Source organism: Schistocerca serialis, chromosome 1, assembly GCF_023864345.2.
Source record: "Schistocerca serialis cubense isolate TAMUIC-IGC-003099 chromosome 1, iqSchSeri2.2, whole genome shotgun sequence".
In the NCBI taxonomy this organism is placed as follows: domain Eukaryota; kingdom Metazoa; phylum Arthropoda; class Insecta; order Orthoptera; family Acrididae; genus Schistocerca; species Schistocerca serialis.
The window spans coordinates 303,050,465-303,065,570 of NC_064638.1; positions in this window are offsets into that span (position 1 = coordinate 303,050,465).

Consider the following 15,106-nt stretch of genomic DNA (forward strand, 5'->3'; position numbering starts at 1 on the left):
GCCGCGGAAGCCTACGCAATTACATGTATAACCAATTCCAAGAGATTTTCTTGTAGTAACAGAGGCAAGACTTACCGCTTGGCTTTAAAACTAGTTAGTTTCTAGATAAGTAACCAAATACCATTTAGTCTCACCACGTGGAAAATGTCCTTATAAAACACTTTTACAGCCTCTAATACTGTTATTTTTATTTTACTTTGTCAAACCGCTGCCAGTTAAATTGCATTAGAATCGGTTTTCAGTGAATCAAAGCTATTGGTACAAGTGTAATAAATAAAGGCTCACCAGACTCAACATACTCTACTTACTTGAATGTAATTCCAGTGCACCATCTGTAAAGAACGTCTCAGAAATCTGCAGGTAAGAGCTGAGGGCCCGTTCGGTGGCAACATTCCGTCCATTGCACCTCACCACAGGGACGATTGTTGCTAATTGCCACACTTCCTTACGGTCCACCACACTTCATACCACATAGGAGTATAAATACTGGGTACGATACGCCCGTAGTATGGCACATCGCTTCAGCACTCAGACGCCATCAATGCCAGGCAATGTACAGATCTCACCCACCCGCGTCCGTCGCTTGATTTTCTTAGCCACGCCTTCGCGTAACCCGTTATGGAACGCCCGGAAATCCGTTAACTAACGACGTCCCCGGAAATCCGTTAACTAACGACGAAGTAACAATGTCTATATCCGTACTCGTAACTCCTAACATCAGTATGAGCCGATGCACGACTCAATTACGGTTGACTTACATAGCGTGCTGTGAGTGCGAGTGTGTTGTGTGAAAGTGAGAGCCATTTTCATTTGTTAATTATACGAAGTTAGCATTATTGATTTCTATGTTTTATTGCAAAAATGGCAATCTTGTTTTTATTAACCTGTGAGCATGAGTGAGTGGTTTACGCCATTTATCCAAAGAAGATAACCTTGATATTTTCCTCTGTAAGAGTGATACATTTTTACGTTTATTGAAGACAAGATAGCACTCTTGCGTAGGCGCAGGCAGTGCTGCGGAAAGTTGGTAGCAGTTTGTCGTAGTGACTAGTTTCCGATGAGAGTAGTCGGAAACCAAAGTTTAGCCCCGTGCTATGGCGATGATCTTAATGAACTCTGAAATTTGTCTTACTGCAGAATCTATAACGCTTCATTTTTTCCGGTTTCCTTGTCTGTGTCCAAGGAACGTATACTGTAATGATTATTGCAGTTACCCTACTCTATGTGCTAGGTAAGTTGATTTTAATTCTGTTCATTGAATTTTATTTCATTTTGATGAAAGCATTTCTGTTGTTAATTTTTTGCTTCAGCCCTGTTTGTAGAACTATATTATGATGCAAAATGAGTTATTTTTTATTTTTATTGTTCTCTCGTCAAGAAGTTTTATGTTTGAAAATTACTTGTTAAACCGAGTCAATGGTTGAAGAAACTGCAGCCCGAACGCCACTATCCAAATCTCCAAATCTTACTCTACGAGAGGCTATGTAAATGAATATGAGCATAATTTTATCGAGTGGGTGTGGTAAGGTAAACAGAGATTACCGACATGCTGCGTAATAACCATTTACAGTGTCTTACGACAATGCAGAAAGGTAGTTACTAGTGATGATCACTTCCCGCCACGACAATTGTATTAAAATATTTTTGGAGTGCAGTATAGGAAATTGAACTGGTAATTGTAAAATGGATGATGCTGAGAGTACTTACCTTATTCTAACAGTCGAGTGTTTATTGGATAATTTTCGATAAAAGTATCATTTCAGCTACTCATAACTGGAGTAGAATGTAGCAGACTGGCGAAAAAGTGGGAATACAAAAACTAATTAGTTTGCAATGAAGAAGTCGCAAGAAACAGATTGACACCTAATAGCATCTCGAGCTAGGAGAGCTTTATTCTCGTGACATAGTGTCGAAAGATGTATTGAATTCAGATATACACAGCAAAGGTGATAATAAGATGAAAGCTAAATATGTCGATTACGAGAGAACGTTAATAGATGGCAACTGCCTCTATGCTCGATTTGGCAAAAGAGAGAACTTCATATAGGAATGACACTATAAAATCATTACTATCAGTGAAGTTACACATATTACCTAATCAAAAGTATACGGATGCGCTTATGTCAGGAGAATCGACAAGTAGATGTCACAGAGGAGGAGCAACAAGTATAAAAGAAGGCAGGGAGTATTTTGCTGTCAGTGGAGAAGGAGAACAGCAAAACGGGTCAGCCAGAAGAACTCAGTGACTTCGAATGCAGCTTTTTCAAAACAGATTTAAAATTATAAGCAGAAAAGCACCCTCGAAATATCAAGTTACAGTTTTATTTAGAGGCAAAGAACAATATTAACAGTAGGAGCCATCGGGCTGCGAAGCTTGCCTTCAACATGGCCGTAGTCATGACCGCTCACAACAACATCGGAAAGAGTACACTGGTGCAGATCTGCAACACACCAGATTACTTTAAACAAAAATTTTTTAACAACTCACACAAACATGTAAACTATGCACCCCGTAAGAGTGATGGAAATGGTACAACCCTCAAATTATTTGCCACCGAAAGTGCAATTTTTTTTAAAGGACTCTTACGGTGGAAGGTTGGCAAGCTTATAACCTGAAATGACTATTTAAATGAAACACATAAAATGCAGACTTACATAAAATGTACAACATGCTCTACATTACACGTATACCACCTCGCAAGATGATAGGCAAGATAGAAATATATTTCAGGAATTCGGAATTTATGCAACAAATTCGTTAACACCGAATCCGACAAACATGACAGAGAAAGCTATAAACGTACGGCAGACCGACAGAAAGACAGACGGACATTAACTGCCTAACAAATGCGGACGGGAGACAGAAGAGCAAGCTGGGGACGATAGACTGACCAAGAAAACAAGTGGAATTTAACAAGTAAATGAAACAACATATCACTAATCACTTAACTTCTAAAACTGCGTTGTCTGGCGAAGACCTTGGGCAGAACCCCCGAAACGCTCTCCCGAACCGTCCGCCGCCAGCCACTTCAACGGACGCAGGAAGGCGCGCCGGTCTTCCGTCTCATGGCGTCACAGCTCTCACCGAGCAGGCCGATGTCGTGGGTTGACTCCTGTTGCTCTCGTGTCGGCCGCGAAGCCACTACCCCTCGCTATACGGCGCGGCCCACTGGACTCACGTGGCGACCTCACAAGCGACGACGCTCAAGACGGACAAGACATCTCGTGTCCCAGTGCGCGACTGACCAACCGATCGATCGAACCGCCAATACCCACTGCCCGAACAAACTCGAGCAGACTTGCAGCCTAACACATACTAGCACTCCGGACGACAAACAGACACTGACTGCCGCACATATGCAAACGAGAGACAGACCAACAACTGGTGACGAGTGACTGACCCAGACTCACTCCGCCTGACCAATTGAGTACACTCGGCGAGACTGACAGACTGCCCTGGCTGACCAACTGCCTCCGACTGACAGACCCTATGCGGAGTTTTTTTTTTTAACTGTATTGTTATTTTAAAGCCTGTAAAACAGGCAGGCTGTCAGAAGCACACTACGCTGCTCTTCAGCCATAGAAGACACAAGCAGCAAAAACAGTGAGAAGACACAAGTTACAGAACGGTGGGCAATAAAACAGGAGACACATAGAGACAAACACGGAGCCGTTCACACTCGTCGATAATTCACACTGCTAACTGATGAGACGACGCACGAACACTGAAGATGACGATGGCACTGGTGAACGAGGGAGTGTGACGGTGAACACTGAACACTAAACACGACGGCACACACGAAACACTGATGGCGGTGATCTCCGGAGCGCGAATGTCCACGTGGCGTGTGCGAGTCTGGGGACCTGCCAAGAGGGGAACAGGGGTGAGGTGGGGGAGAGGGGAGAAAAAGGATGCCAATGGCTGAGGAGACGGGGGCAGGAGGAGAGGGACAGGGGAGGGGAGGACCGGGGAAGGAGGGGGGAGAAAAGGAGGAGGGAGGGAAAAGGAAGAGAAGGGAGGGAGGGTGCCCAGAGGAGCAAACACAGGAGGAGGGCGGGAGGATCAAAGTTGGTAGGAGGGGTAGATGGAGGGGAGGAGGGCATCATCAGGGAGGGGGAGCTGGCGGAAGCCACCTTGGGAGAGGGTAAGGAGGGTGGAGAGATGGAGACCGGGTGGGACGTGGGAATACAGGCGCGGCAGCGGGCGGGGGTGGGAGAGGATCAGGGAGACGAGCGGGTGAGGAGGATCGAGTTTGCGGGAGGTGTACAGGATCTGTATCCTTTCAAGGAAAAGGAGGAGATGGGAGAAGGGGATGAGATCGTACAGGATCCGCGTGGGGGAGGGGAGACGGATGCGATAGGCGAGGCGGAGAGCATGACGTTCAAGGATTTTGAGGGATTTATAAAAGGTAGGGGGGGGGTGGAGATCCAAGCCGGATGGGCAAAATAAAGGATAGGGCGGATGAGGGACTTATAGGTGTGGAGGATGGTGGAGGGGTCCAGACCCCACGTACGGCCGGAGAGGAGCTTGAGGAGACTGAGTCGGGAGCGTGCCTTGGCTTGGATTGTCCGGAGGTGGGGAGTCCAGGTGAGGCGACGGTCGAGGGTGACGCCAAGGTACTTAAGGGTGGGAGTGAGGGTGATAGGACGGCCATAGATGGTGAGATAGAAATCAAGGAGGCGAAAGGAAGGGGTGGTTTTGCCTACAATGATCGCCTGGGTTTTGGAGGGATTGACCTTGAGCAACCACTGGTTGCACCAAGTGGTGAACCGGTCAAGATGGGATTGGAGAAGGTGTTGGGAGCGCTGTAGGGTGGGGGCAAGGGCAAGGAAGGCGGTGTCATCGGCAAACTGGAGAAGGTGGATGGGGGCTGACGGCGGCGGCATGTCCGCCGTGTACAAAAGGTACAGAAGGGGGGAGAGGACGGAGCCTTGGGGCACACTGGCAGAGGGGAAAAAGGTGTAGGAATCTGTGTTATGGACAGTGACATAGGAAGGACGGTGGGAGAGAAAGGAGCCGATCAGACGGATGTAGTTAATGGGAAGGGTGAAGGTCTGGAGCTTGAAGAGGAGACCGGAATGCCATACGCGGTCATAGGCACGTTCGAGGTGCAGGGAGAGGAAGATTGCGGAGCGACGGGAATTAAGCTGTTCGGAAAGGAGATGAGTGAGGTGAAGGAGAAGGTCGTCGGAAGAGAAGGACGGCCAAAAGCCACACTGGGTAACGGGAAGGAGGCGGTGCAGGCGGAGATGCTGGTGGATGCGTTGGGTGAGGATAGATTCCAGGACCTTGCTGAAAACCGAGGTAAGGCTGATGGGACGGTAGGATGAGACGGTGGACGGCCGTTTGCCAGGTTTAAGGAACATGAGGATACGGGTGGTTTTCCACAGGTCGGGATAGTAACCAGTGGACAGGACTACATTGTAGAGCCTGGCCAGAGTGGAGAGGAAAGAGACAGGAGCTTCACGAAGGTGACGGTAGGTGACACGATCGTGACCAGGAGCGGTGTTGCGTTTTGTGCGGAGTGTATCAATGAGATCCTGTGTAGTGATAGGGGCATTGAGTTCTGTGTGTGTAATGTTGTCCAAGTACTGGAAACCAGGAGCGAGGGGAGGGACAGAGGTGTCAGTTCGATCGCGGATATCCGGGAAGAGGGACTAATCGAACTGGGGTTCATCGGGGATGGAAAATACATTGGAGAGGTAGGAGGCAAAGTGGTTGGCCTTACTAACGATGTCAGGGAAGGGGTGATCATCATGGAGAAGAGGATAGTAGGGGGAGGGTTTAGTTCCGGTAAGGCGACGGAAGGCTGACCAGAACTTGGACGAGTTGATTGGTAGGGTAGCATTTAAACGGGTGCATGTCTGTCGCCAGTCCCGGCGTTTCTTAACCGCGAGCAAATTACGAATGTGTCGTTGGAGTTGCCGGTGGCGTCGTAGTGTGTCCGGGTCACACGTGTGGAGGAAGGCACGGTAGAGACGGCGGGATTCACGGAGGAGGAGGATGGCCTGTGAGGGTAAGGTAGGACGGAGGGGGTGGATGGCGACAGTAGGGACGTGGGCCTCCACGGCCTCAGACAAGGTCTGCTGGAGAAAGGAGGCAGCATGGGTGACATCATCGGGGTGGTGGTGAAAGGGTGGCTATCAACCTGGGTGGAGAGGGTATCCCGGCAGGCATTCCAGTTGGCACGGGAATAGTCATGGACGTACTTAGGGGGAGGGTCATTACGAGGCTCAGGTCGGGGGCGACGTCCATCTGAAATGGTGATGAGGGCAGGGAGATGGTCACTACCAATAGGCTCCAGGACATCCACCGTTATGCGACCAAGGAGTTTGGGGGAGGAGAGAATAACATCAGGAGTGGAGTTGGATTCGGGACGGGTGTGCTGGGCGATGGGGACGAGGTCGCCTTGAAGGGTGGAGAGGAACCGATGCCACCGCCGTAACTGGGCAGCGGAACGACTATGGATGTTGAGGTCGGTGGCGATCACGTAGGAGGAGAAGGTACGGTCGACGTGGGAGAGGAAGTCGAAGGGAAGAGGAGCGTTGGGGCGGACATAGATGGTGGCGCAGGTAATGGTAAGGCCGGGGAAGAAAAGACTAAGGATCAGGTGTTCGGTGGGGTCGGGAAGGAGAGGTTGGAGCCGAATGGGGATCTGGCGGCGGTGACCAATAGCAACTCCGCCACGCGCAATTGGGAGGGGATTATCGGAGCGGTGGAGGAGATAGGGCGAAGTGTGGATGGTGTGGTGGGGTTGGAGGAAGGTTTCATTAAGGAGGAAGGCATCCACGCAGTGGGTGGCAAGGGTGTGCAGGAAGAGGTTCTTGTTGGCGGGAAGGGAGCGGATGTTGTTGAAAAGGATACGTTGCTGTCGCGCCATGACAGGGATTTAGACGAGGGTGTCAAGGCAGGAGAAGGTGAAATGGGCCTGGTTGTTGGAGTAGGTGGCGTACATCTTGAGTTGGAAGATGGAACGGGCAGCAAGGGAGATCTGCTGGAGGGTGTGGGGGCGCTGAAAGGGATGGACATTCTGGAGAACGATGGTGAGGAACTGGATGATGTCCTCAGTGGTGGGGGGGGACGAAGGGAATTTCCAGGAGGGGTGGGGGCGTCCAGAGGACGGACAGGGACGGTGAGTTCAGGAGTGGTCGGAGGGGGTCGGGCTTTACACTTTTGGGAGTAGGTGGGATGGGGAAGATGGCAGGTATTACAGGAAGGAGGGGATTGGAGGTTAGGGCACTGCCTGAGGAAGTGCGCTTGCCTACAATGCGGGCAGGTGGGGACCTCGCAGCACTCAGCAGTGGGGTGCGCGTTATAGCGCAGACACCTCTGGCACCACAGGGATTGAGGAGGGGAACGGGAGGGGTTAACCCTGTAACACTGGTTGAAGAGGAGGGCACCCTCCTTCAGGAGATGGTCAATGGAGGGGGCGTCCTCAGAGAAGACCCGCATAAGGCGGGTGGGGCCGGCCGAGTTGAAAATGCGGCGGACCGCCCGCACCTCCAGCATGGGATGCGCCTTGAGCTCCGCCAACACCTCCTCCTCCGTGAGCGACGGACTGAGCCGAGTGATCACGGCGGTGAGGGTCGGCGGGCGACGCGGGGGTTGGGGTTGGCGGGTAGGAGATGAGGAAGGAGCACGGGTGAGGGAGGTGTTGGGGCCAAAACGGGTGATGGGGAGGTGGGAGAGGATGTCAGTATGGAGGGTGGGGCTAGGGGAGGAGATGAGAATGGAATCCCGTCTGGGAGTGAGGAGAGAGATAGGTGCACCAGGGAAGTGTTGGTGGAGGAGGAGGGAGAGATTCCGGGCCTCAAGAAGGGAAGGATCGGTACGGGAGAGGAGGTATTTGTAGAAAGAGGGGGGGGAGGAGGAGGAGGAAGAGACGGGGGGAGCAGGGCCAGGTGGGGAGACATCCATGGCACCCTGGGGGGGAGGGGAAGGAGGACGGGTCAGGACCTTTTTGGGGGCGGAGGAGGTGGTGGTGCCACTAGGGCGCTTAACGGCGGCAGAAGGGCGGGTGGTGACAAGAGGGACGGGAGCTATAGGGAGGTGGTGGGAAGGGACAGGTCCCGGCGTGGACGCAGCAGTCGGCGCCGGAGACGGTGACGGAGACGGAAGCGGTGACGGTGACGGCGACGGCGACGGCGAGAGCTGGGCATGGACAGTGGCCCGACGGGCCACCACCCTAGCCGGAGCTGCAGTGACAGGCTGGGGGGTGGAGGGAAAGGATCAGAGCGAGAGGAGCGGGAGGAAGAAGCTGGAGAGGGGGCGACAAAGAGCGAGGGCGAAGGGAGAGTGAGAAGAGGTGGGATGGAAGGAGGGGGGTGGGACTGGGCACACCACGTTATAATGGTGGAGGCGGCGGAAGGGGAAGTGTAAACTATGGCGGTGGTGGTGGTGGGGGGGGTGGACATGACGTCAGGGAGAAACAATAACGCACAGAACGAAAAGGAAAGGACACAAACAGGGGACAGACGAAGACAAAGATGGAGGAGGACGAGGACGGAGGAAGACGAAGACGGCCAAAGACCAGGGACGGACGGCGACGGCGGCGGCGACCAGGGACGGACGGCGACGGCGGCGGCGGCGGCGGCGGCGGCGAGCACCGGCTGGCGGCGACCAGGCGGCGGCGGCGGCGGCGGCGGCGGCGAACAGACGGACGGACGGCAGGCAGCAGCGGTGACGGACAGCGAGCAGGCAGGCGGACGGACGGACGAACAGCTACAGCAGGAAGCGGCGTGCAGACAGACAGACAGACAGACGGACACAATCTTCGAAGACGGAGATTCCAACCTGAGAGTAGCCCAGGCTTTGCAATCTGACGCCTTCGAATGAGGGGATCCAACCCTCTGATGTGCGCCTATGCGGAGCTCATAGCGCCCCTTAAATGCACGCGAACAGGCAACTTTTCCCCTTTCGCACCAGAGGGAGACACCAAGCTGCGATTACCACAGCGTCGGCACCGCCAGAAACGGAAGGCGACTGCTTTACACTACGCGCTGCGGCGCGCTCTTCAAAACAGCAAATTTTACTACGGCTCAGCGAATGCCCGTAGAGCCTTATATACGATCACTTGCAGTTCCGATGGTGAACTATGGAATATAATAAAGTATTTTAATAAAGGATAGTCCATATGCCGCGCGGGATAGCTGTGCGGTCTTAGGCGGCTCCCCACGTCGGAGGTTCGAGTCCTCCGTCGGGCATGGTTGTGTGTGTTGTCCATAGCATAAGTTAGTTTAAGTTAGATTAAGTAGTCTGTAGACTTAGGGACCGATGGCCTCAGCAGTTTGGTCCTATAAGACAAAAAAAAGAAAAGAAAGAAAGAAATAGTACCTAGGTGTTTAAATGAAATTTCGGATAATCCGACATTTCCACTAATCCGTCACCCATATATGCAAAGGATGGCCGAATTAGTACGAGTCCGCTTTACTTATGGCGTATTACTCGATAAGCCTCTTATTGTCAGCATGTAATTTGTACTCTAAATAAGTTCTTTTTACTGTCACTACGCCTTTTCAAAGCTAAAACGGGTGTTCTCAGTTTACTTAGCCGTCTTTGGCTGTGTGGCCATTGTGCCCTAACCTGTTGGCCACAGTAGCCACTCGGTTATTTTTCACATTATTAATTATTTAGGTACTTTCCTTTTGTCCACCGTGAATGAAAAAGCCACGCACGTAAAAGGATAGCCTGATTGTAAACTGTGTCATTTCAGAGTTCCCTGATCGTTTGCCAAACCTGAGGATAACCGTTATTTCGCCTTTCCGCTATTCACAATGATTGCGAGTTCAGCGTTTTGTGCTATTTTCGAGTGGTAGCTCACTATGAAGTGCTTGAATACATCGTAGCTTTTAAGTGAACAACCCCCTCATGTCACTCGTGTTTAAATGTTCTCTAAGTGTTATGAGACAGATGTCTTCGTCATTTATATAAAAGAACGTCACACTGTTTTTACACAAATAACGGAGACTCCTATCTTATTCTATAATGGAATGTGTAAATATCGATGCCACAACGGCGTCAAGCACCTAAAAGGAATGGTGCATTGACGCAAATCGTAGTGTGCTGTGACTTGAAAGCGACATAAAAACCTGATATCTCGATCGTGCTGAATAAATAACTGTAACTACAGTCCAGTCGGAAAATGTTGTCATTTCTGAAGAGTTGCAAAGCAGAGGACGAAAGTAAACAGAAAATAAGTTTTAAACAGAATTTATTCCACTAAACCAGAATCAGCGTGGTCATTCCAAATCAAAGACGAGAGCCTTAATAAAAGCATACGTATGGTAAAAAACAGCCAACTCCAACTAAAAAAAAAACTGCACAAATACTTTATATATATTTTGATAAAGTTCAACAGTCCTGTTTTTATTAGTCAGTTAATTTCATTAATCATAGGTTATGTTCATTAATCAGCATAACTCGCTGATTTTGCTACATAGCACTCGAGTCTAACTCCACAACGTTGAAGTAACTATGGTGCTAGCGAATCTACATCTACATTTCTACATTTATACTCCGCAAGCCACCCAACGGTGTGTGGCGGAGGGCACTTTACGTGCCACTGTCATTACCTCCCTTTCCTGTTCCAGTCGCGTATGGTTCGCGGGAAGAACGACTGTCTGAAAGCTTCCGTGCGCGCTCTAATCTCTCTAATTTTACATTCGTGATCTCCTCGGGAGGTATAAGTAGGAGGAAGCAATATATTCGATACCTCATCCAGAAACGCACTCTCTCGAAACCTGGCGAGCAATCTACACCGCGATGCAGAGCGCCTCTCTTGCAGAGTCTGCCACTTGAGTTTATTAAACATCTCCGTAACGCTATCACGGTTACCAAATAACCCTGTGACGAAACGCGCCGCTCTTCTTTGGATCTTCTCTATCTCCTCTGTCAAACCGATCTGGTACGGATCCTACACTGATGAGCAATACTCAAGTATAGGTCGAACGAGTGTTTTGTAAGCCACCTCCTTTGTTGATGGACTACATTTTCTAAGCACTCTCCCAATGAATCTCAACCTGGTACCCGCCTTACCAACAATTAATTTTATATGATCATTCCACTTCAAATCGTTCCGCACGCATACTCCCAGATATTTTACAGAAGTAACTGCTACCAGTGTTTGTTCCGCTATCATATAATCATGCAATAAAGGATCCTTCTTTCTATGTATTCGCAATACATTACATTTGTGTATGTTAAGGGACAGTTGCCACTCTCTGCACCAAGTGCCTATCCGCTGCAGATCTTCCTGCATTTCGCTACAATTTTCTAATGCTGCAACTTCTCTGTATACTACAGCATCATCCGCGAAAAGCCGCATGGAACTTCCGACACTATCTACTAGGTCATTTATATATATTGTGAAAAGCAATGGTCCCATAACACACCCCTGTGGCACGCCAGAGGTTACTTTAACGTCTGTAGACGTCTCTCCATTGATAACAACATGCTGTGTTCTGTTTGCTAAGAACTCTTCAATCCAGCCACACAGCTGGTCTAATATTCCGTAGGCTCTTACTTTGTTTATCAGGCGACAGTGCGGAACTGTATCGAACGCCTTCCGGAAGTCAAGATAAATAGCATCTACCTGGGAGCCTGTACCTAATATTTTCTGGGTCTCATGAACAAATAAGGCGAGTTGGGTCTCACACGATCGCTGTTTTCGGAATCCATGTTGATTCCTACATAGTAGATTCTGGGTTTCCAAAAACGACATGACACTCGAGCAAAAAACATGTTCTAAAATTCTACAACAAATCGACGTCAGAGATATAGGTCTATAGTTTTGCGCATCTGCTCGACGACCCTTCTTGAAGACTGGTACTACCTGTGCTCTTTTCCAATCATTTGGAACCCTCCGTTCCTCTAGAGACTTGCGGTACACGGCTGTTAGAAGGGGGGCAAGTTCTTTCGCGTACTCTGTGTAGAATCGAATTGGTATCCCGTCAGGTCCAGTGGACTTTCCTCTATTGAGTGATTCCAGTTGCTTTTCTATTCCTTGGACACTTATTTCGATGTCAGCCATTTTTTCGTTTCTGCGAGGATTTAGAGAAGGAACTACAATGCGGTCTTCCTCTGTGAAACAGCTTTGGAAAAAGGTGTTTAGTATTTCAGCTTTACGCGTGTCATCCTCTGTTTCAATGCCATCATCATCCCGGAGTGTCTGGATATGCTGTTTCGAGCCACTTACTGATTTAACGTAAGACCAGAACTTCCTAGGATTTTCTGTCAAGTCGGTACATAGAATTTTACTTTCGAATTCACTGAACGTTTCTCGCATAGCCCTCCTTACGCTAACTTTGACATCGTTTAGCTTCTGATTGTCTGAGAGGTTTTGGCTGCGTTTAAACTTGGAGTGAAGCTCTCTTTGCTTTCGCAGTAGTTTCCTAACTTTGTTGTTGTACCACGGTGGGTTTTTCCCCTCCCTCACAGTTTTACTCGGCACGTACCTGTCTAAAACGCATTTTACGATTACCTGAACTTTTTCCATAAACACTCAACATTGTCAGTGTCGGAACAGAAATTTTCGTTTTAATCTGTTAGGTTGTCTGAAATCTGCCTTCTATTACTCTTGCTAAACAGATAAACCTTCCTCCCTTTTTTTATATTCCTATTAACTTCCATATTCAGGGATGCTGCAACGGCCTTATGATCACTGATGCCCTGTTCTGCACTTAAAGAGTCGAAAAGTTCGGGTCTGTTTGTTATCAGTAGGTCCAAGATGTTATCTCCACGAGTCGGTTCTCTGTTTAATTGCTCGAGGTAATTTTCGGATAGTGCACTCAGTATAATGTCACTCGATGCTCTGTCCCTACCACCCGTCCTAAACATCTGAGTGTCCCAGTCTATATCTGGTAAATTGAAATCTCCACCTAAGACTATAACATGCTGAGAAAATTTATGTGAAATGTATTCCAAATTTTCTCTCAGTTGTTCTGCCACTAATGCTGCTGAGTCGGGAGGTCGGTAAAAGGAGCCAATTATTAACCTAGCTCGGTTGTTGAGTGTAACCTCCAACCATAATAATTCACAGGAACTATCCACTTCTACTTCACTACAGGATAAACTGCTACTGACAGCGACGAACACTCCACCACCGGTTGCATGCAATCTATCCTTTCTAAACACCGTCTGTACCTTTGTAAAAATTTCGGCAGAATTTATCTCTGGCTTAAGCCAGCTTTCTGTACCTATAACGATTTCAGCTTCGGTGCTTTCTATCAGCGCTTGAAGTTCTGGTACTTTACCAACGCAGCTTCGACAGTTGACAATTACAATACCGATTGCTGCTTGGTCCCCGCATGTCCTGACTTTGCCCCAGACCCGTTGAGGCTGTTGCCCTTTCTGTACTTGCCCAAGGCCATCTAACCTAAAAAACCGCCCAGCCCACACCACACAACCCCTGCTACCCGTGTAGCCACTTGTTGCGTGTAGTGGACTCCTGACCTATCCAGCGGAACCCGAAACCCCACCACCCTATGGCGCAAGTCGAGGAATCTGCAGCCCACACGGTCGCAGAACCGTCTCAGCCTCTGATTCAGACCTTCCACTCGGCTCTGTACCAAAGGTCCGCAGTCAGTCCTGTCGACGATGCTGCAGATGGTGAGCTCTGCTTTCATCCCGCTAGCGAGACTGGCAGTCTTCACCAAATCAAATAGCCGCCGGAAGCCAGAGAGGATTTCCTCCGATCCATAGCGACACACATCACTGGAGCCGACATGAGCGACCACCTGCAGATGGGTGCACCCTGTACCCTTCATGGCATCCGGAAGGACCCTTTCCACATCTGGAATGACTCCCCCCGGTATGCACACGGAGTGCACATTGGTTTTCTTCCCCTCTCTTGCTGCCATTTCCCTAAGGGGCCCCATTACGCGCCTGACGTTGGAGCTCCCAACTACCAGTAAGCCCACCCTCTGCGACCGCCCGGATCTTGCAGACTGAGGGGCAACCTCTGGAACAGGACAAGCAGCCATGTCAGGCCGAAGATCAGTATCAGCCTGAGACAGAGCCTGAAACCGGACAAACTGGAGAGGCCTTCCGTTCAGCCCTCCGGAATGTCTTTCGCCCCCTGCCATACCTTGAGACGACCTCCCACTCTACCACAGGTGAGGGATCAGCCTCAATGTGGGCAGTATCCCGGGCAACCACAGTCGTAGTCCGATCGGGGGATGCATGGGACGAGCTGGCCGTCCCCAACAAACCCCCATCCGGACCCCCACAGTGATGCCCATTGAAACAGCCTCAAGCTGTGTGACCGAAGCCAACACTGCCTGAAGCTGGGAGCGAAGGGATGCAAACTCAGCCTGCATCCGAACACAGCAGTTGCAGTCCCTATCCATGCTAAAAACTGTTTTGCAAAGAACGTCTGAACTAATCTACAGAGAGCGCAAACAAATCGACAAAATTTAAACGGTTATTAAAATACAAGATTGCCTAGTAAATGCAGTAATGCTGCTACTTGCGCACTGCTGACACTGCTCGGCGGCGGAAGGAGACTACGCGAATTTACACTATTCAGGTACTAAAACGCGATGCTACAACTCTCAAATACTATAATACGCCCGAAATTTATGAATTAAACCATGCAAGTACCAAAAATACGCAAAGAAATTAAGAATTAAACTATGTAACAAATGAGTGAGCTAGGAGTATACGACTTGCTGCTGCAGCTGCTTATCCAATGGCGGCAGGGAGCATACTGACTGTGACCAACCGACACTGGCCGTTCAAAACAAAAACAGAAGACAAACGACTACACGAATTTACACTATTCAGGTACTAAAACGCGATGCTACAACTCTCAAATACTATAATACGCCCGAAATTTATGAATTAAACAATGCAAGTACCAAAAACACGCAAAGAAATTAAGAATTAAACTATGTAACAAATGAGTTAGCTAGGAGTATACGATTTGCTGCTGCAGCTGCTTATCCAACGGCGGCAGGGAGCTGGTCGCCATCGAAACTACAGAACATCGCTGACTTACACTACTGCATGCGCTAAATCTTAGCTGTCCCATCTCCCTGGCTTCTGACGTCACAAATCTGCATCACAACGCTTATTACAAGTACAGTACAAATAAATTTTACAGTTACA